The sequence below is a fragment of the Phoca vitulina genome, unplaced genomic scaffold, assembly GCF_004348235.1.
Source record: "Phoca vitulina isolate PV1807 unplaced genomic scaffold, GSC_HSeal_1.0 scaffold15, whole genome shotgun sequence".
NCBI lineage: Eukaryota > Metazoa > Chordata > Mammalia > Carnivora > Phocidae > Phoca > Phoca vitulina.
Window position 1 is genome coordinate 39634077 of NW_022589718.1, and position 24423 is coordinate 39658499.

The 24423-nt window shown below is 49.8% G+C and overlaps 1 protein-coding gene across 13 annotated transcripts in view; it reads right to left on the reverse strand.

Moving 5' to 3' along the window:
* DLGAP2 (DLG associated protein 2) overlaps window positions 1-24423 on the reverse strand; it is an 862351-nt gene that overhangs the window by 175815 nt on the left and 662113 nt on the right. Inside the window, exon 1 of one of the 13 annotated variants that reach the window (XM_032413755.1) lies at window positions 9675-9950. The exons of the other annotated variants lie outside the window; for them this stretch is intronic. The gene's annotated coding sequence lies outside the window, so the exon portion shown is untranslated. Of the gene's footprint in view, window positions 1-9674; window positions 9951-24423 lie in introns of those variants that run through there. 13 annotated transcript variants of the gene reach the window in all.

Consider the following 24423-nt stretch of genomic DNA (forward strand, 5'->3'; position numbering starts at 1 on the left):
CACCTGCCCTCCCTGCACCTGCCCTCTGGCACCTGCCCTCCCTGCACCTGCCCTCCCTCACCTGCCCTCCCTGCACCTGCCCTCTGGCACCTGCCCTCCCTTACCTGCCCTCCCTGCACCTGCCCTTCCCCTGCCATGTCTGCGATCCCACCTGCCACCTCCTGACTGACTACAGGAAGGCAATGGTGCTCCATCATCTCCCGACAGGCTCTTTGGTGATAAAAGGAGTTTTCACTTAAAAATTGGCTTTGAGTTGAGAAGTGAAGTGTGGTGGAAGTGGGGCACAGAAGGATGATATTACAGAGAAGAGGGAAGAGGGGGTGAGTGCCACCAGGTCAGGGGCTGTGGCTCAGGCAGGGCCAGGTTTCTCGTCTCCTGGGGAGGGGCTGGGGAAGGGACGAAGCACAAACACCACCAAACCATTAAATCCACGGAACATTCCTGCAGAGAGAAATAACTTCCCGAAGCGCACGGTCGGACTCCTGTTGTTTCAATCCCAAGTGTGTGGCAGGTGGGGAGGCTGGTTCTTAGGCTCCTGCATGTTTCTGTTTCTCAACAAAGCAATGGCTCAGACTCTCGTGAGCCCTGATCTACGATGCGCTTCTTCCTGATTCACAGGTGAAATTCAATTCAGTTACTGAAGTTGCTAAACTGAATGGTTTTATTCAGTCAGTTCACTCAACAGATTTCCCTTTAGTCCCTATTATGTGCAAGAACTGTTGAGAGATGGGGAGATGGTGAGCCCAGGAGGCTTGTCTTTCAGGAGATGTTGGTGGGGCTGAGGGCAGGGAGAGGGGGCCTGCAGGGGCACTCTGATACAAGGGTGTTATTACTGAGGAAATGAGTAAATGGGAGAGACCGGGAGCTCCCCCAGAACTCCCAGACCACCTAGGTCCTGCCCCGCAGACTTGCATGCCCTGCAGAATCTGGAGGAGTCAGACTGAGTGAAACTCAGGGTTCTGCCTTGGGTGTGCACAGCTGGGCTGGGGCTGAGGCATCCCTGCCATCTCCCGAGCGGTGGCCCCAAGGCCCCCGGGGACAGTGGGGGTGGCTTGGTGTGTGTGGGGGGGCGTATGACCCCACCCATGTGGTGAGGCAAGGGAAGGACTCTGAGGCAGGTGGAGGGTGGCCTGGCGGCCAGCGATGGCCACAGCTAGGACACCTACAGTCCATCCCTGCACTGGCCCCCGGCCCCGCCACGCGTGGACGACAGGAGAAGCCAGAGCCACTTCAAGGGTTTTGCCGTGGGATTATCAAGGTCATGGTGCCCTGGCAGGAACACAGACTCCGAGCACCAAGAGGGAGGGACCGGCGACCTCTGACGCACTGCTTCTCCCCCAACTTACTTGATGTGAGGAAGACTTAAGGTCTGGGAAGGTCATCTTCAAGGCCATCCTGCTGGGTTTGGCCTAGCCACTCCTCAGTCAGTGGTCTTTGCGCCCGACCTGTCTCTAGTCTGGTGGTTGTAGTGAAGACCAGATGGAAGAATGTAAAGCTGTACCCTTCTTAGTATGCATAGCTATCCCCTAATCTTTGTCCTAAGATTTATGACATCGTATTTTCTCACACAAGACAACCAAGAAGAATAAATGGGCATTGTTTGTTAGCCGGCCTGATTTATCTGCTCAGGAAACACTTGGTGCCACATAATTTGAAAGTGTTTTGAATTATCATCCAAAAAAGTAATTTCCAATTCCTAATTCTGCTTGCTCAACTTTTTTTCTTTCTGCTAAAATAGAAGCTTCTGCATTAAGCTCCTGGGTTTCACTGGGCACACTACAAACACAACCCATAATCCTTACGATAACCACGCGAGGAATGCATTTGTGTCCCCATTGCACAAAGGGGACAGGTAAGAGATTTGCTGGTGGCCACACAGCCAGAAAATCACAGGCACAAACCTTAAATGAGGATCTACAGGCATGGCTTGGTATGGGTTCTGGGCACCTGGCATGAGATCCACAAATGTTTACTGCTGAACAAACAGTAGGTCCCCAAGCCGTAACTGCTGAGATATCCCATCGGCTCCCCACCTGCTTCCGAGCAGAATGTGGTCAGCCTTGTCACGAGCTCAGCTGATCCGCTCTGGGGGACGTGGACACATGGAAGGACTGGGATTCTAGAACACATCTCACGGAAGAGACCTACCCGTCCCTGGAGATCCATGTCAACGCAAGTCTCTGTGACGGCAGGAGCCATGGTGATGGGGAAACACGGGGAGTGTACTGCAGGTGGCTTGCGGTCCCAGCAAGCCAGAGTTAGCGCTCCGCGGCGATGCACGGTGCTCCAGTAAACGCTCTGTGTTCGATGCACTTGGTAAACCCTCCCTGAGCTATCGCTGTGGAATGTAAAGCATGTGGATGGCTCCAGAAGCTTTGTGATGTCCCTGCAGGGTGTCTGCATTTCCCCACCGTCCTGCCTCTGCCCAGTGCTGGTCCCCGCTCCTCTGCATGGACCTCCAGCAGCCCCTTCTGGTGTCCCTGCTGCTGGCAGTCACCGCGCCCTGGCCACAGGGGCATCACGACCAGCTTTCCCTCCCCAGAGCACAGCTCCAAGATCGCCACTCTTTTAAGGGAGAAACAAACTGATCCCAAGTTCTCTGAATTGCTTCAGCATAAACCCCAAACTCTCCAGGCAGGCGATGCCCCTCAGAATCTGTGCTCAAGGACTTTCCTCCTTATTTCTCAGGCTCCCTTCAGCTCCGCCTCCGTTCCCGCTCTTCCCTGGCTGGGCCCTGGCGTCCTGGAGGCGGCGTTTACACTCTCCCTTCTGCGGCAGAGTCTTCTCTGTTCCCTGTCCCCACCTGCCCCCATTTCTGAATGTCTGAGTCCTTCCGTCTGTCGGTTTCCTATGGATGCTGTGGCAAATTACGGAGGACACTGGCGCTTAAAACAACACTCATTAGACTTCTGGTTTCTGGCCCAGCTGGGAAGAAGCTTGCAGGTCCCGACTGCACCCTCACAACACCCAACAAGCTGGGCAAACGGAAAGTGGACAGCTCTTTAGAGACAGCAGAGAACCAAGGTCACAGGGCAGCCCACTGCTCCCAAAACTGGAGACACAGATAGGCGGACGCATATAATCACAACCTGTCTGAGCAGAATCCAATGCCTGGTGGAAAACCCTACACTGGGGGCTCGTTGGGAACAAGTCGGAGGATCAAGAACTCGGGAGCCACTCTCAGGGCCCCCCACACTGTGGTGAGTCATACCTGCAGGAGCCCCACCAGGCTCTCACCTTGGAGAAGGGGCCCGTGCGCGGGCAGCCACTCAGAAAGACTCCAGAGCACTCTGCTCCTCTTAACCAGGCCTTGCTCAGGGGAAACCGGTCGACCGGAGCTACCTTACTGGGGTTCCCTCAGAGTCTTACTGACCGACAGGAAGGAAAACACCAACCCCAGCTCCCCTGGCATCCCTGTCCCACCTAAGTGGGGGGGAAAATTCAAAACAATTCAAAACAGTGAAAGAGAAGCCGTGTGAGGTCACAGCCTGGGGCTCACTGGAAGCCTGAGACCAATCACAGGAGCACAGAAGGCCTCCCCTCCCCACACCAAAGGGCTCCTGCATATTCGGGGGCAAAACCAGTCACCGGAGGACATTCTAGCCTGACGGGACAGCTACAGCAAACAGTAAACACAGCTGAGCTGCTGGCCAAGAAAAAGCCATGAGAATTCACACCAAAGACATTTACCAAGGACGTCATGTCCAGCTCCCCCGAGAAGGTACAAGGCATCCTGAGAGAGAAGAAGCACAGTTTGAAGAGACTCAGAGCACCAGAACCAGGGTCGGACACAGCAGGAATGTTGGAATGATCACACCGGGAATCTAAACAACTAGATTAATATGCTAAGAGCTCTAATGGATGAAGTGGACAACATGCGAGAACAGATGGGCAATGTCAGCAGGGGGATGGAAACTCTCAGAATCTAAAAGAAATGCCAGAAATAAAAAATGCTGTCACAGAAATTAGGAATCTCTTTGATTGGCTCATCCATAAACTAGACACAGCTGAAGACAGACTCTGCATTCATCTCTTAAAGAAATGTCAAGAGAAACTTCCAATATTGAAATGCAAAAAGAAAATATATAATTTAAAAGGCAGAACAGAATACCCAAGAACTGTACGACAATTCCAAAAAGTGTAAAATACTCATAATGGGAATACCAGAGAAGGAGAAAGAGAGAAAGGAACTGAAGAATTTTTGAAGCAATAATGGCTGAGAATTTCCCCCCAAATTAATGATGTACACCAACCTCAAACCCAGGAAGCTCAGAGAAGGATAAGAAGGATAAATACCAAAAATCTGCATATACACACATCATATCCAAATACTGAAACTCAAAGACAAAGACAATATTTTAAAGAAGCCATAGGAACAAACGCTTTAGCCATAGAGGAGCAAGGGTAAGAATTGCACTGGACCCCTCTTCAGGAATGACAGCAACAATTAGAGAGTGGAGTGAGATGTCTAACGTGTTAAAAGAAAAACAAAAAACCCCACTAGGGTACAATTCTATAATCAGTAAAAGGAGAAGTGAAATAAGGGCTTTCTCAGACAAACAAAAATTGAGGGGATTAGTTGCCAGTGGACCTGCCTTGCATGAAATTTTAGAAGAAATCTTTCAGAAAGAAGAAAAATGACACAGGTCAGAAACTCATTCTGGCTAACAAGGAAAAATCATTAGAAAATGAGCAAATAGAAGTAAAATAAAACAATTTTTGAATTCTTAATTGATCTAACAGACAATAGTTTTCTCAAAATGACAACAGCAACAAAGTACTCAGTGATCACAGCTTATGGGTAAGTGGAAAGAGGGACATAAGGAGTAAGACAGAGGAATCGGGAATACTCTGTTATGAGGTACGTGTCCTGTGTGTGAAGCAGCGGGTGTTACCTGTGAGAAGACTTGGGTTCATTGTAAATGAATACTGCAAACTCTTTAAAAAATGAGAAAGGAAGCAAATTGATATGCGAAGGAGGGAGAGAAAATGGAATCATGAAATGCTGAATTAAAACCAGCGAAGTCACAAAAACACTGGAAGACATAAAAAGAAACAAAGAACAAGGGCAAATAATAGATAACAGTAACAAATATGGTAGATATTGATCTAAATATACCAGTAATCACTTTATTTTTAAAAATTTTTAAAGATTTTATTTATTTATTTGACAGAGAGAGAGCACAAGCAGGGGGAGTGGCAGGCAGAGGGAGATGGAGAAGCAGACTCCCCGCTGAGCAAGGAGCCCGATGCGGGACTTGATCCCAGGACCCCCAGATCATGACCTGAGCTGAAAGCAGACACTTAACCGACTGAGCAACCCAGGCACCCCCTTGTAATCACTTTAAATATCAATGGTATAAGTATTCTAATTAACAACCATGTTAAGATGCTTAACATCACTCATTATCAGGGAAATGCAAATCAAAACCACCATGAGATACCACCTCACACCTGTCAGAACAGCTAAAATTAATAAGCCAGGAAACAAAAGCTGTTGGCAAGGATGTGGGGAAAGGGGAACCCTCCTACACTGTTGGTGGGAATGTAAGCTGGTGCAGCCACTCTGGAAAACAGTATGGAGGTTCCTCAAAAAGTTAAAAATAGAACTACCCAATGACCCAGCAATTGCACTACTAGGTATTTATCTGGAGGTTACAAACATAGTGATTCGAAGGGGAACATTCACTCCAATGTTTATTGCAGCAATGTACACAATAACCAAACTATAGAGAGAGCCCAAATGCCCATGGACTCATGAATGGATAAAGAAGATGTGGCATATATATAATGGAATATTACTCAGCCATGAAAAAGAATGAAATCTTGCCATCTGCAATGACATGGATGGAGCTAGAGCATATTATGCTAAAGCGAAATGAGTCAGTCAGAGAAAGGCAAATACCATATGATCTCACCCATATGTGGAATTTAAGAAACAAAACAGATGAATATATTTGAAGAGAGAAAAGAGAGAGAGGGAAGCAAACCGTAAGAGACTCTTAACAATAGAGAACAAACTGAGGGTTGATGGAGGGAGGTGGGGGGGGGACGGGTTAGGTGGGGGATGGGTATTAAGGAGGGCACTTGATGTGATGAGTACTGGGTGTTGTATGTAAGTGATAAATCACTAAATTCTACTCCTGAAACCAATATAGCACTATATGTTAACTAACAAGAATTTAAATTAAAAAATTAAAAAATAAAAGAGATTGTCAGAATGGATAAAAAACAAAACCCAACTGGTTTACTGTCTACAAGAAACCTACTTTATATTAAACATAAAGACAAATAGATTAGAAATAAAGGGATGGAGGAAGACATACCATGCTAACACTAATGAAAAGAAAGCTGTGTTAGCTGTATTAATTTCAGAGAAAGTAAACTGTTAGAGATAATGAAGACCATTACATAATGATAAAGGAACAATCCTCCAAGAAGACATAACAATCCTTAACATGCAGGTGCCTAGCAACAGAACATTTAAAATGCCCGAGGCAAAACTGAGAATTGAAGGAGAAATAGATAAATTTACTACTACAGTTGGAGACTTCATCCCTTTTCTGTCAGAAATGGATGATTCAACAGGCAAAAAATAATCATAAGGACATGGTTGAATTGAAGAGCACTCTCAATCTGCTGGATTTAACAGACATCTGTAGACTAATTCATTTAGCAACAGCAGAATACATATTCTTCTCTAGCTCAGAGAGAACATTCACCAAGATAGACCATATTCTGAGCCATAAAATAAGAGTAGAAATCATACAAAATATGATCTCAGACAACAATGGAATTAAACTAGAAATCAATAACAGAAAGATAGATGGAAAATACTTGGAGATTATACAGCACACTTCTAAATAACACAGATCAAAAAAGAAGTCTCAAAAGAATTTTATAAATATTTTGAAATAAATGAAAATACAGCATCAAATTTGTGGACTGCAGCAAAAGCAGTGCTTAAGAGAATGTTCATAGTGTTGCATATATTAGAAAAGAAATAAGATCTAAAGTTAATAATCTGAGATTCCACTTTTGGAAACTGGTCCAAGAAGGGCAAGTTAAATATAATGTAAAATAAAGAAAATAAATAATAAAAATTAGAGCAGAGATAAATGAAAGTGAAAATGGGAAAAGAAAAGGTAAAATCAATGAAAGTAAAAGGTGACTCTTTGATCTTTTAAAGATCAATAAAGTCAATAAACTGCTAGCCTGGTTCACTAAAAAAAAAAAGAGAGAATACCCAAATTGATACCATCAGAAATGAAACTGGAGCCATCACTACTGACGCCATGAACATTAAAATGATAGAAAAAGAATATTATGAACAACTTTAAACCCACAATTTGATAACCTGAATAAAATGGACTAATTTCTTGAAAGATATAATCTACCAAAACTCACACAAAAGAAAAATAAATAATCTGAACAGATCTGTATCTATTAAAGAAATTGAATCAACAATTAATAACTTTTTAAAACAGAAAGCACCAAGCTCAGATGGTCTCACTAGAGAATCCTACCAAACATTCAAGGATGAAATTATACCAGTTCTCTAGATTCACACTTAAAAAAACAGAATCCCTTATACTTCCTATGAGGTTGGCACCACCCTACTACCAAACCAAAGACACTACAAAACAGGAAAACTACAGACAAATATCTCTCATGAACCTAGATCAACAAAACACTAGCAACTTGAACCCGACGATGTATAAGAAGATTTATACACCATGACCAAGCGGCATCAATTCCAAGTACGTAAAATTGATTCAAACTTTGAAAATAAATTAATGTACTCTATCACATCAAAAGGATAAGGAAGAAAAACCATAAGATCATAATAAGAGATGCAGAAAAAGCATATGATAGAATCCAGCACCCATTTATGGAAAAAGGAACTTCCACATCTTGGTAGAAAACACTGACAGAAAACCTACAGTTGGCATCCTACTTAGTGGCCAGGAACTAGATGTCTTCCAGCTAAGATCAGAAACAAGACACTCCTGCTCAGCACTGCACTGGACATCCCAGCTAATGCAATAAGACAAGAAAAGGAAGTAAAGGGTATGCAGTCTGGGGAGAAAGAAACAAAACTCTTGTTATTCACAGCTGACATGATTTTTTTATGTAGAAAATCCAGAAGAATCAATACAAGATTCCTGGAACTAATAATTGCTTATAGCAACATTGCAGGGTGCAAGGTCAACATACAAAAGTTACTTGTTTTCTTATTTACAGGCAATTAGCAATTGGATTTTGAAATTAAAAACACAAAACCATTTACATCGGTGCCAAAACCTGCAATAGGTTTACATCTAATAAAACATGTGCAAGTTCTATATGAGAGGAACTATGAAATTCTGATGGAAGAAATCAAAGAAGCTCTGAAAAATGAAGAGGTATTCCGTGTATATGGATGGGAACACTCCATATTGTCAAGATATCCATCCCTCCCAACTTGATCTATAGATTCAATGCAATCCTAATTCACGGAAATTGACAAACTGATTCTAAAGTTTGTGTGCAGAGACAAAAGTATTGTATTGACTATCTTTTGTCTCTGCACACAAACTTCAGAATCAGTTTGTCAACATCCTACCTCAAAGCCAAGGTCATCAGGACAGTGAGGTATACCAGCACTCCATCCGGTCTGAAGGGTTAACTTGCTTCAAGTTGACACACTCCTTCCTCGCTGACCCAAGGCCCGTGATCGGTGACACAACTGATTCACTCTCTTTGAGACATGCAGAACACTGGCCCTGAGGAGAGGAGGACCAGAATGTTCCCAGGCCAGCAAGACTGCCTGAAGATGCCTCAGCTTTCTGATTAGCCCAGCAATTTTTTAGCAAAATGTTTTTCTTTTTTTAGGTCACACGAATGATTTTACTCACCTCCCTCTGTGCATCTAGAGACCTTGCCCTCATCTGCAGAAAGAACAGTCCTCCTGCACATCACGAAACAGGAATCGGCCCCCCTCACACAAGCCTCCTCCTCCAAGATAAGGTCTGTAGCCAGCATCATTGAGTCTGCACGAATTCAAGACATGCTGCCGGCCCCTGCGCTCCCTTTGCTGACTAACTGCCCTAAACCCCTTTAAAAACCCCCGGGCCAGGAGCAACCTCCGAGTGGCTTTGGGACAAGAGTCCGCCCTCTCCCCAGGTGGCCGACCTCCTGAATAAAGCTCAGTTCCTTTCCAATCCAAAACTTGTCTCTTGAGTAATGGCTTTTTGAGTGAGGGGCCGTGGAACTGGAGTTCCGTGATGGTACTGGGGAAAGAAGAGACAAATAGATCAATGGAACAGAAGAGAGAGCCTAGAAATAGACCCAGATAATACAGTCATTTAATCTCAATAAAGGAGAACAGCCAATTCAATGGAGAAAGGGTAGTTTGTTTTTTGTTTTTTAAATGGTGTCAGAATAACTAATGTCCGCATGTTAAAAAAAAAAAAAAAAAAAAAAAAGGTGAGTCTGGATGCACACCTTACATCTTTCACCAGAATTAACTAAAACTGGATCACAGACCTAAACCAAACAATACGGCTATTAGAAGGGAACAGAAGATAATGTAGATGAGCCTGTGCTTGACAATGAGTGTTTAGACATGACGCCAAAAACCAGGATCCATGAAAGAAAAAACTGGGTAGATTTAATTACAATTAAAAACTTACTCTTTATTCCCCAAACTTGAAGCAACCAAGGTGTCCTTCAGGAGGTGAGTGGATAAACAAGCTGTGGTCCATCCAGACAGTGGAATATGATCATCGGGTGACAGACATGAGCTGTGGAGCCACAAAATGACAGGGAGGGACATCAAACGTGTATCACTGAGCTGAAGAAGCCAGAATGGAAAGGCTCCATTCTACATGATTCCAACTGTAGGACACTCAGCGAAAAGGCAAGACTATTGAGTCGGCAACAGGATTGGGGGTTGCCAGGGTTTGTGGGGGAGGGAGGGATGAAGGGTGGAGCTCGGAGGACTTCCAGGGCACTGAGCCTGCTCTGTGTGACCCTGTGATGGTGACAGATGACCCCAGGCGTCTGCGGAGACACACGGGATGCACGGCACCAAGAGCAAGCGTGAGCGCAAACCACAGACTGCAGTCAGGGATAACGGGCCACACACATGCCACGCTAATGCAAGACTGAGTAAGACGGAAACTGGGGTGGGGGGCTCTAGATTTTCTGTCCAACTTTTAAGTACACCTAAAATGGCTCAAAATGATAAAGTCTATTAATTGAAAACAAAACAAACCCCTCCAAACCCAACAATGTTTATCTTAGTGTTGTGGTGCTCAGAAATCTGAAATCAATCTCACAAGGTGAAACAAGACGTGAGCAGGCTCCCTTTCCAGAGACTCGGGAACAATGGTCTTCCTGCCTTTTCTAGCACGGACAGCCACCTGCGTTGCCGGCTCTCGCCACCAGTGCATCTCCAAGGCCAGCAGCGGCTGGCTAAGTTCCCCACATCACATGTCTCTACTTGGACTCCTCTGTCCCCTGAGGGACCCGTGACCACACTGGAACCACCTCACAGTCCAGGACAATAGCCTGCCGTTAAGGTCCGCCGATTAGCAAACTTAAACCCCCTTCCACGTAACCTGACATGTGTGCAGGTTCTGGGGATCAGGACAGGGACACCTCCAGGGCTGGCACGCTGCTGGCCACACCATGCCACACTGTCATCTTATCTGAAGCACTTTCTGTGTCCCTCTGTCCCTGCACGTTCTCCTTGGGCGGCAATTCTTCATTTACGTGTTTATGTCCCTCCCTCCACCCGAGCCTCAAGGTCAGGGTCTGGCTCTTGTTCATTTCGCTTGGCCGCAGTGTATGACTAATCAGCACGTGATGAATTATTGATGCATTCAGACTTGGCTGAAGGGTTTCCTTGCATACATATTATACATGTTCATAAGATGTTACAGAAAGCCTTGCTGCACGTCTGAGAAAATCTGGGGCAGAAGACACCGGATCGTTTCCCTGTGTATTTGTCTGATATTCAGGAGAGTAGCCGCAAGAAGACAGGTAGACAGCAGACCGTGAGGGTCTGCGCAGTGCGTAGCGACAGGACAGTGCTCACTGTGCAGAAGCCCATCCCTTTGGACAGAGCCTGCAACAGGCGGTGGCCCTCAGGGATGGCTGCTCTATGAGGCAGCTGATCTTATCCTTCTCTGCAGACTAGAAGGAAAGGCTTAGAAAAAGGATATCAGAGGCAGGGCATGGTGGGGATGGTCCAAACTGGAGCTCAGGACTCGAATCTGGGATCTGGGATCTGGGGTCAGCCCAGCTCAGGCCCTCCCCAGCTTTGCGTAAGAATGACCTCTGACACCTGGCAAGGGAGTAACTAGTAATCCTGACAGCCCCCAGGCCCCGTTCCTCCAGCTGGACAGGCAGGCAAAGTCGACCAGCAACCCAAGCCCACACAGAACGTCTTGATTTTGGGGTCTGAAACATGATTCTTCTCGAGGCGAAGGGCAGGGAAGCAAGTCAGGGACACAACAAAGGCAGAGTGTGGGGCCTCAGGGGATCCCTGGCACGGAGGATTTGGCGGTGGGGGGGGCCTCTGAGCCAAGATTCCTGTTAAAGATGAAATAAAATATTGAGCCACAAAGAGAGCCTTCAACAATTTTTCAAACTTCAAAACCCAGCCTCCCTAAATCCCCAGCCTGCCTCGCCTGCTCTGGAAATTGGGTTAATCAACCTTGTCATGCAAAATATCAGACTTGAGACAGCAGATCCACCTGGAGCCACTGTTTGCCTTGAGAAGCGTATGCCTTGAGATTTTCAAAGAAGATTTCCGTATAGGCAGGGATTCTATTTATAAAATTTTGGTTTTCAGGTGTAGGATGAAACACACAGCATAAAGTGAAGTTAATTTCTGTTCTTTATCAGAAATCCTGTTTTCCACAGATAATAGTTGCTGTGTTCTTGACCTCTGGCAGCTGAGGGGCAGATCGAACCACTTCAGTGTTCGCATCGCTTCCCCAGACAGTGAGAGTCCTCACAGCAGGAGCATGTGCTGTTTGTCTGGGCTGCATGTTGTCCACGTGCCTGGTACTAGGCACGTGGCTTCCAAGCACAGGTGACCTCCCAGCCACGGCTGGTCTCCTGTGAGTGATGCTGAGCATGTGGGGACCATCTAGCACTGGTAAGCACACACACACACACACACACTTTATAAACATGCATATGCATGTACACATGTGTGCACATATGTACGCACGCATATGTGCACGGCTGGTCTCGTGTGAGTGATGCTGAGCATGTGGGGACCATCTAGCACTGGTAAGCATGCACACACACACGTTTATACACATGCATGTGCATGTACACGTGTGTGCACATATGTACACACACATATGTGCACGGCTGGTCTCGTGTGAGGGATGCTGAGCATGTGGGGACCATCCAGCACTGGTAAGCACACACACACACACGCACGTGTATACACATGCATATGCATGTACACGTGTGTGCACATATGTACACACATCCACACATATGTGCAGGGCTGGTCTCCTGGAAGTGATGCTGAGCATGTGGGGACCATCCAGCACTGGTAAGCATGCGCACATGCACACACACACATTTATACACATGCATATGCATGTACACGTGTGTGCACATATGTACACATATCCACGCATATGTGCAGGGCTGGTCTCCTGTGAGTGATGCTGAGCATGTGGGGACCATCTAGCACTGGTAAGCAAGCACACACACACACGTTTATACACATGCATATGCATGTACACGTGTGTGCACATATGTATATACATACGCACATGTGTGCACGGCTGGTCTCCTGTGAGTGATGCTGAGCATGTGAGGACCATCTAGCACTGGTAAGCATGCACACATGCACACACACGTTTATACACATGCATATGCACGTATGTGTGTGCACATATGTACATATACGCATATGTGCACGGCTGGTCTCGTGTGAGTGATGCTGAGCATGCGGAGACCTTCCAGCACTGGTAAGGACACACACACACACATGCATGTGTATACACAAATGCATACTTGCATATACACACATGTACACATATGTACACACATACACACATGTGTGCATGGCTGGTCTTGTGTGAGTGATGCTGAGCATGTGGGGACCATCCAGCACTGGTAAGCGCACACATGCCCACGCATGTGTATATACACATACACACATATACACCTATGTGCACACACAGGTACACATTCATACATGTACACACAGATGAGGAACATATATAATAAATAACAATTACTTTTCTGTAGTTAGAAAAGGTCACTTAGAATAAATACGGCTCACTTTGACCTAATTTGACCCTCAGAAAAGCTACAGAATTTACACGTGATTATGACAATATTTGGAAATTAAGAAACGGAAGTCTCCGAGATTGAACAACTTACTTAAATCCACAGTAAATGGCAGGGAGAAATCAAACGTCTATTATCTGCCCCCAGATCCACTGGAAACCCTAAAGCTTCTAAGAGACCTGAGTCCAAGCCATGACTCGGTCATTTATTGCTGATCAGTGGGTTGACGAGCCACTTGACCCTCTGAGACTCCATTTCTGTATTGGAAAATAGGAGCATGTGCCCAGTGCTATTCTGTCGTGAGTCTCCAGGGCTGTATGAATGTCTGTCAGCTCGGTTCCACACACCTTATGAGTCTACCACCAAACCGTGTATTATGTAATTAGCATTTTCCTTTTATAACGTGCATTTAAAAGTCAATTTTTAACATACACTGGTCTGCCACAGCCAAAGAACAGACAATCTGAAGACAAAAGCAAACAAAAAACCCACAGAGCTCATATTCTCTACCCCAGTAAATAAGAATGAGGCAGACAGATCTCATTACATCCAGAATGCAGTCTGGGACCAGCAACCACTCCAGTTCAGGCTGAGCATCAGCAAACTTGATTTTGTGCCCAATTGGAAGAGTAAGTGGTACAGACAAGTCACGTCACCCAGGAACGTACACTCAAGACTCTGGGCCGCTGCAGATCAGCGCCATCTGACACACACCAGACTCCAGAGTCCGGCAGAGGCTCTCCGTTTTAATCACTTCTGAACTTTCCTACAGATGTCATTTCGACAAAACTGTCTACAAATCCGCCCAGAGTGGAGCTCAGTTAGTGTGCTGTTACCAACGACGGGGTTCGTTCCGGCAATTTCCCAGGTGCAAACACCACACAAGCGCTCCCCAATTCCACATCCATATTCCGCCACTGCCCAGGGACACGTCAGAAGGCCCAGGGCTTGTGTTTGAAACACAAACACGTGTGATTTGCACGTGTGGCTCCGAGGGAGCAGGTAGACGCGCACTGACTGCTCGAGCTTTTCGCGATCCCGACGATCCGGCCCCGCCCCGAGGCGCACGGGCACCTGCTCCGGCTGTTGGCCTCGGCGTGCATTTGCACGAGGACGAGGAGGGGCCGGTAAGAGCTCCTCAGCACCTCCGAAGGGCGGCCGGAGGGTCACCTTCCCCGCCAGATGGCACAGGCTGGGGGGGGGGGGGCGTGTGCCCGCCTGGGGGGGGGGGGGCTGCGGTGTGCTTGCGTGCGGGGGGGGGCAGTGGCTGGACAGCAGGGTGTGGAGAGGCTCCCAGACACCAGGTGGGCAGGCTTGTCTGCTGGGGAGGGAGGGTGCAGCCTCCTCTGCCCCCTGACCGACTGCCGCGGCCTCGGGTCCACTGTGGGTGTCCTCACTGGCTTTCTGCCGTGACGGCCAAGGTCAGGACGTCCCAACGCCCCCTTCCTGTTCTCTTTCCTAACCCACAGAGGCTTCTCCCTTGCCTACTGCTACGGACCGTGTGTGTGTCCCTGGAGTCACATGTGTAATCTCACCTCCAGGGTGATGGCGTCAGGAGCTGAGCCTTCGGGAGGCGATGAGCTCATGAGGGTGGAGCCCCCGGGATGGGATCAGTGCCCTCGTCAAGAGACCTCAGGGAGCCCCCAGCCCCTCCTCTGGGCCAGGACGCAGCGAGAAGACGCTGTCCAGGAACCAGACAGGCCTCATCACACATCCAGCCTCCAGAGCCGGGGGAAGTTAAGTGTCTGCAGCCTGGAAGCCCCCATCCGTGGGGCTCTGTCGCAGCTGCCCGATGGACACCTGCAGAGTCCCCACTCCCCCGGCCTCTCCCCAGAATCCCCGAACACCGTGCCTCTTCCAGAAGGCACCATGAAACACAAGCTCCGGCGCCTTCTGTGTGTGGAAGACCCGCACAAGCTCACGGCAACCCCGTGGCAGCCGGGGATGGTAGTCTGTGCAAGGGGAGGATGCGACCCCAAGAGTGGGTGTCGCTTCTCCTGTGGATACACCTCTCGGCATTGCCAGCCTGCTCTTCCTTCTGGTGAAGCCAGAATCCTGGGCCACGGAGGAAAATCTGCACCCCTCTTCTGTTTGCTCCCCTGGTTTAAAGAACAGCACGTGGGGCACGAGATGCCGGGGGACTGACGGGGCATCAAGCTGCCGGGCTTGCATTCTGTGGGAACCATGGGCGCACACGCTATTGGCTGGGAATCCTTGTCCGGGCAGGCCCACTGCCCCAATGTCGAGACACGCTCTTTGGGGACAGACAGAGCTCCGTCCATGGGACAGACTTGGGTGCTATGGGGCCGCCCTCCCGACCGTGGTGGCCTCTTCCCCCGGGAGGCCGCGTGAGGGGTGCAGGGGAGCAATCCTGCGGGCACCCCCATGCGCCTCTCCCCACGCCCTTGCCCTCTGCACCTGGAGCCCTCCCCAGCTGTTGACGGTGGCCCAGCTCCAGTGGGCAGCCCCCTGCGGCAGGGGTCCCCATGGCCCTTCCGCCTGCCCCTCCCCGACCCTCCTCCTGCGTGGTCCACATCAGGACGTCTGCCACGGGGCCCTGCTCTCAGCTTAGCTGTGTTTATCCAGGCATCTGCATGCTCCGGGGGCCTTGTCCCCTGGGGAACCCGTGAGCTCCCTCTGTGTCCTCACCGTGACTCCTGTTCCCACTGTGGCGGCTTCTCTGTCCTCGGGCCGCGTGGGGCCATTCAAGCTCAACTTTTCAGACAGTTCCTTGGTGAGTCACACCAAGGCCGCATGTGGCCAGTGGCACTGTCCCGGATGCCACCGTTGGGTCTGGAGGCCGGGGGGACAGGTTGCTTGGGGCAGCTGAGGCCCCGGGAGGGCAGCACCAGCCAGAGGCCAGGGCCCCCTTGCTGCAAACAGGAGGAAGCGCTCCCGCCCCCTGAGGACAGATGGGGCTGCAGTCACCTGGGGTGCCCACTCCAGCCACTGCGCTTGCCAGGCCGGGGCTCACCTTCTTCGGTCTGCAAACGAGGACCGGACCCGATGAGTCCTGAAAGTTCCTCTTCTTAAAATGTGGTGGCCCCTTGGAATGGCACTGCTACCCCACGAGGCTCGGGGCTCGGCCGCAGGGACCGGGAGGTACGTCAGGCTCTTCCTCGTGCGCAAGCGCGTGAGACCTCGTCTTCCAGCAAAGAGCACAAAACAGATCCACCATCAACTCGTGGCCCGAGGGGCTCCGTGCTCCTCGGAGGAACTTTGGAGAATACACGGATAAGCCCGACGGCCTGTCCTGCTGGACAGCAGACCACGTCCCTGCTCCCGTTCCTGGCGTGACTGTGTGGGGACACCCGGGGGCCTTTCCTTCCCCTTGAAGCAAGACAGAGGCCCCTGGGGGGACTCACTTCTGAGACACTCGTCCTTGGCGTTCTGGGTCGGGAATGGGCTCCATCAGGGACCCCTCTGGCAGCGATCTTCAGACGCGCTCCAGACGTGTCTGGGCTCCTGAGACCCATGAAGAGGCTCCTCTCCGGCCCCAGGAGGTCCGTGTGTGCGCTGCCATGGCTGACCGCCGTGCCCTGTCCACCTGGAGAGAGACGTGGGCTTTCCCTTCTCCGCCCAGGAAATCACCCGCGCTGGGCGCTCATATCAGAGGGTGTCCGTCACCGTAAATGGAGGAAGGCGCCGGGTGCCACAGGTCAGTGCCTCCGGTGAGTCACGGTCCTCACACACGCACGACCCCCCGCCCTCCCCGAGGCCTTCAGCATCTACCCCCGCCTCGACCTCTCCGCCGGAGTCACGCCATGCCTCCCCTTCCCCGCCTATGAAACACCAGTTAGCACAGGACTACCGAGAGGACAGATTAAACTGGTCAGGAGTGGGGAAGGTCTCCAAACAGGGTCTGGAACACCGGACATGCCCGTGAGGCGGCGGGCGCACACTCCGGGCACGTCCCCGCCCGACCCCCGTTCTAGCATTTACTTAAACACTAGTGCTTACGATGTCCTGTTACATTCTCCCACAGAGCACGGGCACTTCCGTGCTCTCCGGAAACGGCTGCAACCCAGCTACGTTTGATAAAACCTCACTGAGTTTTTTAAAAACGGAGTTTAAACTGCGCTTGCAGGTTCTGCACTAGGAGTAACAGTGCGGGAAGCTTGTAAGTGATATTCAAAAATACCGGGGCTGCTCAGAATTAACCTCACTTTGTTGGCTGTAGGTGGCTTTCTGGCAAGACCGGCGTAAGAAACGGAAACTATGGGGGTGCCTGGGTGGCTCAGTTAAGCGACTGCCTTCGGCTCAGGTCATGATCCTGGAGTCCCTGGATCGAGTCCCGCGTTGGGCTCCCTGCTCAGCGGGGAGTCTGCTTCTCCCTCTGACCCTCCCCCCTCTCATGCTCTCTCTCTATCTCATTCTCTCTCTCAAATAAATAAATAAAATCTTAAAAAAAAAAAAAAAAAAGAAAGAAACGAAAACTACGGACATTTTGTGCCGGAGAGAGCATCTCGTTTCAGATACTCTGCAGACTCTCTCACTCGCGACGCCTCCTTCCTCCGTCCTCGCTGTCTAATTAGGTGCCGGGCCTCGCTCCCCGGTGCTGGTCGCACGGTGCGTGCACGCCCAGATGCCTGCCTGCCTGGCTCTGCTCTGGGTGGAGATGCTCTGATGCGTGTTAGTTAACGCAAACCGAAATGTTTTGCATGGCCTAAAGAACCATTTGGAAAGGATTTTGAGAGGATGTGTAGAGTTATTTGCATCCTTTGGTTCAACATCTAAATAGTGTTTTGTGCATAGCAGGACTTCAGTAAATACGCGAATGAGCAAACGCATGGATGAATGGATGAACAAAGGAATAATAGGTCCTTGAGTCCTGTGGTCACGTTTGTGGCAGGAGACTTTGTGCCAGATTTATTTCCATGTAATCTTGGGAGCAGAATCGTCTCTGCGACTTCTTCTGGATCTATGAGTATTCGCTAGAAAGCACTCCTCCTGACCGGCAGGAGTGCGGTGTGGTTCGGGATCTCTGAGTGAGGAAGGCGTGGCACCCACGGGGGCTCCCACAGCTTCTTGGAGCGGGCCTGTGCCGAGTTACGAGGCGTGCACAGAGGGCAGCATGGGGGCAGCAAATAGCCCCGGTGACGATGCGGTGTGTTTATGCCGCTCTCCGTCCTGCCACGCTGGTGGCTGGAAATGTAGAGGCTTGCGTGTCCATCGTGACTCCTTACAGGCTGGGCCTGGCCCACGGGGACCCCCGAGATGCCCTGCATTCTTCACAAGGACACATGGCCACACGCCACGTCCCAGGCCAGCACCCCCATCACCAGAAGCCACTGAGAAACCTGGATTGCCACTTGTCTTAGCAAATGTTGGTGACGTTGACACCATCTGTCTAAGTAGTCTTTGGATCAGAGAGTAAACGGGTTAGAGCTGGGGACATGGCGGACTGGTGTCCACAGTCTGTCATCAGCTGGGGTTCCAGAATCCTCAGCCAGGAGAATTGCTGGACCAGACCGCCAGCCACGTGAGTTGTTCATCACCACTGACCCACAGTGGTGGCGCTCTGTCATCACGTCTGGCCGCCGTGAGTCGTTGGCTTCCCTGACGAGTAGGCACCAGGCCACGTGTGGAAACCACGGGCTCCAGGGCTTTCATTTTCATGTACCAGACTTTGAAGTATCAAGGTGCTGAGGCTTCAGAGGGAATCACCGTACACTTACACTTTCACCTCCAGCCCTAATACCTCTCGTGATTCATCACAATTTGTGGGAAGGGTGATGTTTAATTTAACTCATGATGTTCTGCTTAGGAAATTATGTAAAATAAATAACTTTGATTATATTTTCAGGGTGAGTATAATACAATTCCTGGGTTAGTTTTAGGTTTGTAGGGTGTTATTTTATTTAAAATATAGGGCGCCAGTGTGGCTCAGTCGGTTGAATGTCTGACTCTTGGTTTTGGCTCAGGTCATGATCTCAGGATCATAGGACTGAGCCCCGTGTTGGGCTCCGTGCTCAGTGGGTAGTCTGCTTGAGCTTCTCTCTTTCCCTCTCTCCCTCTGCCCCGCCCCCCTCACACACTCTCTTTCTCTCTAAATAAAATCTTAAAACATTTTGTGTGTGTGTGTGCGTAAGCTCATATTTTTCTCCTCTACCAGAACTAAGTGTCTGGTGTCTGAGAGCAACGGGCTACGTGCCATGGGTGTTATGAGTTCTGCAGTCTCTGGACCTGGTGCTTTTCCTACGGGAGCCTGGGGACCACGGGGTAAGTAGGTCTGAGGCCTCTGCCCTGTCCGCGTGGGCTGACGCCAAATAGGTGTGAGGGGCCCTGATGCAAGGGAGCCTCCTACGATATCGTTAGTTAAATATTTAATGCTAATTATAGCTAGCATTCACTTTATACCAAATTCATGATTTGAAATATGCATGCTTTTTATTCTACTCCAATAAGACTGGGAGCATATTGCTTCTGAACTATTAAACAGATTTTGAGGTTCCACTTTGCTCATGGACACACTGACTGTCGTGCCCATGCACCATCATTCCCACGGAAGGCCTCCACCCACTACAGAAACGTATGTCTCAGCTCTACACTGTGATGGTGATGGGAATGCTCATACCTGCGGACGGTGTGCGCTGAATTACCCAGTGGCCTGGGGGGACAGCTGCTGACCGAGGGGAGAGAACAAATCCAAGAGCATTCCACACATAAAGGGGAGAAGTCCATTGCTGAGATCAGAAAGGTGTGCAGGTCTTCAAAGAAGACATCCAGATGGCCAACAGACACATGAAAAGATGCTCCACATCACTCAGCATCAGGGAAATACAGATCAAAACCACAATGAGATACCACCTCACACCTGTCAGAATGGCTAAAATTAACAAGTCAGGAAATGACAGATGTTGGCAGGGATGCGGAGAAAGGGGAACCCTCCTACACTGTTGGTGAGAATGGAAGCTGGTGCAGCCACTCTGGAAAACAGTATGGAGGTTCCTCAGAAAGTTGAAAATAGAGTTACCCTGTGACCCAGCAATTGCACTACTGGGTATTTACCCCAAAGACACTGATGTAGGGATCTGAAGGGGTACATGCAACCCGATGTTTATAGCAGCAATATCCACAATAGCCAAACTGTGGAAAGAGCCAAGATGTCCATCGACAGATGAATGGTTAAAGAAGATGTGGTTCATATATACAATGGAATATTATGCAGCCATCAAAAGGAATGAGATCTTGCCCTTTGCAGCAACATGGATGGAACTGGAGGGGATTATGCTGAGTGAAATAAGTCAATCAGAGAAAGACAATTATCATATGCTCTCACTGATATGTGGAATTTAAGAAACAAAACAAGCAAAGGGAAAAAAAAAAAAAAACAGAGAGGGAGGCAAACCAAAAAACAGACTCTTAACCATAGAGAACGCACTGACGGGACCAGAGGGGAGGTGAGTGGGGGACAGGGGAACAGGTGATGGGGACGAAGGAGCGCACCTGTCTGATGAGCACCGGGTGGTGTATGGAAGTGCTGAACCATGATATTGTGCACCTGACACTACTATCACACTGTATGTTAATTATAGTGGAATTAAAATTAAAAACTTAATAAAACAAAGGTATACAGGCCAATGAAGCAAATAAACATATGTAGTGCTCACATGCATGTTGGCTGTATGTTTATTCTACCTGCAATTCCTTATTATTTACATGACACTTAATTCCATCTCGGGTGTCAAGTGCACAGCAAGCCCTTTGCATGTGAGTCAGGGACAATGGACCAGACGCGTGGTCTGTGACGCATGGTGCCCTCCTCGGGAGGGGGTCTGAGCTGTGGGATGTGGCCACTAGATCGGAGAGGTGTCTGAGCTTCAGCCTCACCTGCACGGAGAGGGACAGCCGGGTAGTTGGCCGTGGGACTGACCCTGTCCCAAGGTGTCAGGAAGAAGGCAAAGAGCGTGTGCTGCGGGTGCTCAGACATGGTCCCTTCCTCTCTTGCGCCTCCTGCATCTGCTGTCATGTGTCCCGCTGCCAAGCAGCTGTCCCCGCCTCATTCATGAAGCCACCCGTAAGCCTGGAGGGGCACCACCATCGAGGACCGGTAAGATTTCCCCTAACCTCAGTGCATCTGCTACTTTCCATTTTTCCCAAACTGCGAAGTTCCCCAGCTGCCTCACATTTGGTCAGATGACCCCGGCTTCCTTCCTGACAGCTGACCTTTCCTTTCCTCCGTCCCACAAGCCATGTGTCACCAACACAGGCCAGCGTCCCCACAAATCAGCAGGATTCCAGCGCCCTCCTGACCAGCCCGCCCGCTTCTACTTAATTCTCCAGCAAATGACAGACACCACCTGTGGGTTCCTTCTACTTGCTTGCCAGGCACATTTGCACATGAGCATGCTTACGAGTCATGTGCCCTTGAAGAGGGAAACCCTCACACACAGAACACCTTCAGAATCCAAAAACAATCCCGGAAGTCCGTGTTTCCAGTGACTGAAATTTGCAAATGAATTTAGTCGTCACGGAAATCAGGGTCCGGAATGACAGGAAGGAAAACCAGGGTGCGCCACACCCATCTTCCCTGTCTGCGTTCTCTATGCTCACGTTCCCACAGATTTCCGAAACTCAATTCCTGATGCCTGGGTTAGTTTAATAGCAAGGAACTTCCGGTAATGGTAATTGTGGTAAAAGCGAACACTTGTCGAACACTCCCTGTGATAAATCTTGCTAAGGTCTTATATCATCAGATTTAATCTTCCTAATCCTATGTATAAGGTGGGAAGTAGTTTTATTAACCAACCCTTTTATTTAAAATAAAATAAACAAACAAATATTTAAGGATTCAAAGTCACAGGGAAACTAGGCGGATTGCCCCGTCCTCAAGCAGGACCTGGAGTCATCAGGAGGGCACCTGTCGTGAGGAGCAGCCGGTGATCCCTACCCTGGGGCCCTACCCGCACCCCCTCCTGTTCCCAAATACTGCATGCGACACAAAAGTAACTTCCTCTCTTTCTACCACCCCAGTTTCTGCAAGACAATCTCTCAGTGGCTCCGGAACTTTTTTTTTGGATGACGTTCCACAAAACGAAATGCATTTTGAGCTAGAACCTAATACACACACACACACACACACACACACACACACACACACACACACACCGTTTCCTCAAATGCTATTTGCCCTCATTACATGTGATACACTTTGTATTTCCCATTCTACACATTCGATACATTTCTGTTCTTTTTATTCTTTTTCACCTAAAAATTGATGGTAGACTTGAATTCATGGCCCATCAGTGCAACCCACAGTTTAAAAAAATCAGTGTCATGTCAGTATAGATGAGCAGAAACATGAAATAAAATCTCTTACTGAATTAGGGGAAGGTCAACAGGACGAGCCACATCTTCCTTATTAAACAACATGTCTGCCACCTTGTCTACTTCCCTCCCAATCCATTTCCACCCAAGACTACTTCACTCACTGCCAAACCATCACGCGTTTATTTGAGGAGCTGCCAGCCTGGGAAAGTGTTATTTCAAAAGGCACAGCTCTGGAAGGTGAACCACGCTGTTGCTTGAATTTGCAAGACCATGCATGTGTGCACGTGTGTGCGTGCAAATACACGTGTGGAACTGGCTTGCTTCCCTTAGGGATTTTCTGCGGGCGCCTGCTGAAGAGCCCCGAGAGCCTCGGGCCAAAGCCGCCCTCGCGGGGAACTGCTGTTGCAGACCCTACCCTGCCCTGCCCCGAAACTGGGGGTTTCTGTAGAAAAAAAATATATACACAGAAAGCAAGAAGACACGTAATGCACAAGATTCTATTTTAGCTTTGAAATCATTAAAAAAAACACCCTGAGTACGCATCAAAAAGTAGCTAGACAAGCTCCTGAATAAAATAAGCATCCAGACATGAGACCAAAGGCGAAAGTAAAATCGTGTTGGTCTTTGGCCTTGTGGTGACAGCAGGACGCATAGTGGCCCCGCGGGGCCAGGGATGTGAGGGAGGGAACGGGGCTCCTGGCGTGGGGGGACGCCTGGCGACAGGTGCAGAAAGCATCTGCGATGGCCACACCCGGGGGCCCGGGGACGTGCGTGGTGTCCCTGTGCAGAGGCCCAGATGCTCTGACCCCGTGGCCTCCTGCAGTCATGTGCGCCGGTGTGAACAGCCTGATGTGGGGCCGGCGGAAACGAAACCAGCGAATGAGCGTCCCCTTGAAGTATCCTCCTCCCGCCTCCACCGGGGTCCTTCTACCCCTTCGAACCCTACCCGTGAGCCTCCTGTTCTGCAGATCCCCGTGGATCCTGCGCATCGTGTGTGTTAGTTCTGGCTCCCGGACTCACGGGCGCTCAGCGGCTGCCCCTGCGGGAGCGCCCACCTCACGCATCTCCTCAAGGGCTCCGTGCGCGCCGAGACCCGCAGGCCCTCTGAGTCTGTGAGAGCCGAGTCCCGCGTGCCTCTGCCCAGCGAGATGAACACGCGCTGGACAGCTGCGTCTCACCGCCCTCACCTTCCAGAAGGAGCTGCTCGCCCAGGACTGCGTGCCAATCCGTAACGGGCGCGTGTCTTCTGAACGTGAGCTCTTTAACGTCCCCGTACGCACACTGACATGACTTACGCGCTGAGGGCTGCTGTCGGGACTCCAGGGCAGGGTCGGGGCGCAGGAGGGGGACGCTGCGCCCCACGCCAGGAGGGCTGTCCCATGGGCCCCCGGCTGTCCCAAACCCGCCCCACGCAGGGCACTGCGCTCAGGACTGGCGCTACGGCCCCTCTCTCCGCAGAGCGGACTCCCCTCTCTGGCCCCGAGCCTGTCCGCATTCGTCACCATGGCTTCTGGTTCCTTGGTCTGCACCGATCTGATTTTTGCCTGCATTTCTAGAGAACACGTCCCTGCCTCTCTAGCTGTGCTATTTTCTCTTGTCTATAGGGCAGCTTTGCTCGTGTGCTCCGTCTCTCACCCCTCCACCTCGTGGAGCTTGCTAAGTTGGGGAGCCCGCGGCTCACTGGTGGGTGCGTCCCACAGAGCAGAAAACGCTGAATTAGTGTCGCTTGAACGAAGGCTGCTATGGTCTGAATGTCTGTGTCCCCCCTCAAGTTATAGGTGGAACCCTACGCCCAAGGTGATGGCATTAGGAGGGGGGCCTTGGGGAGGTGATTAGGTC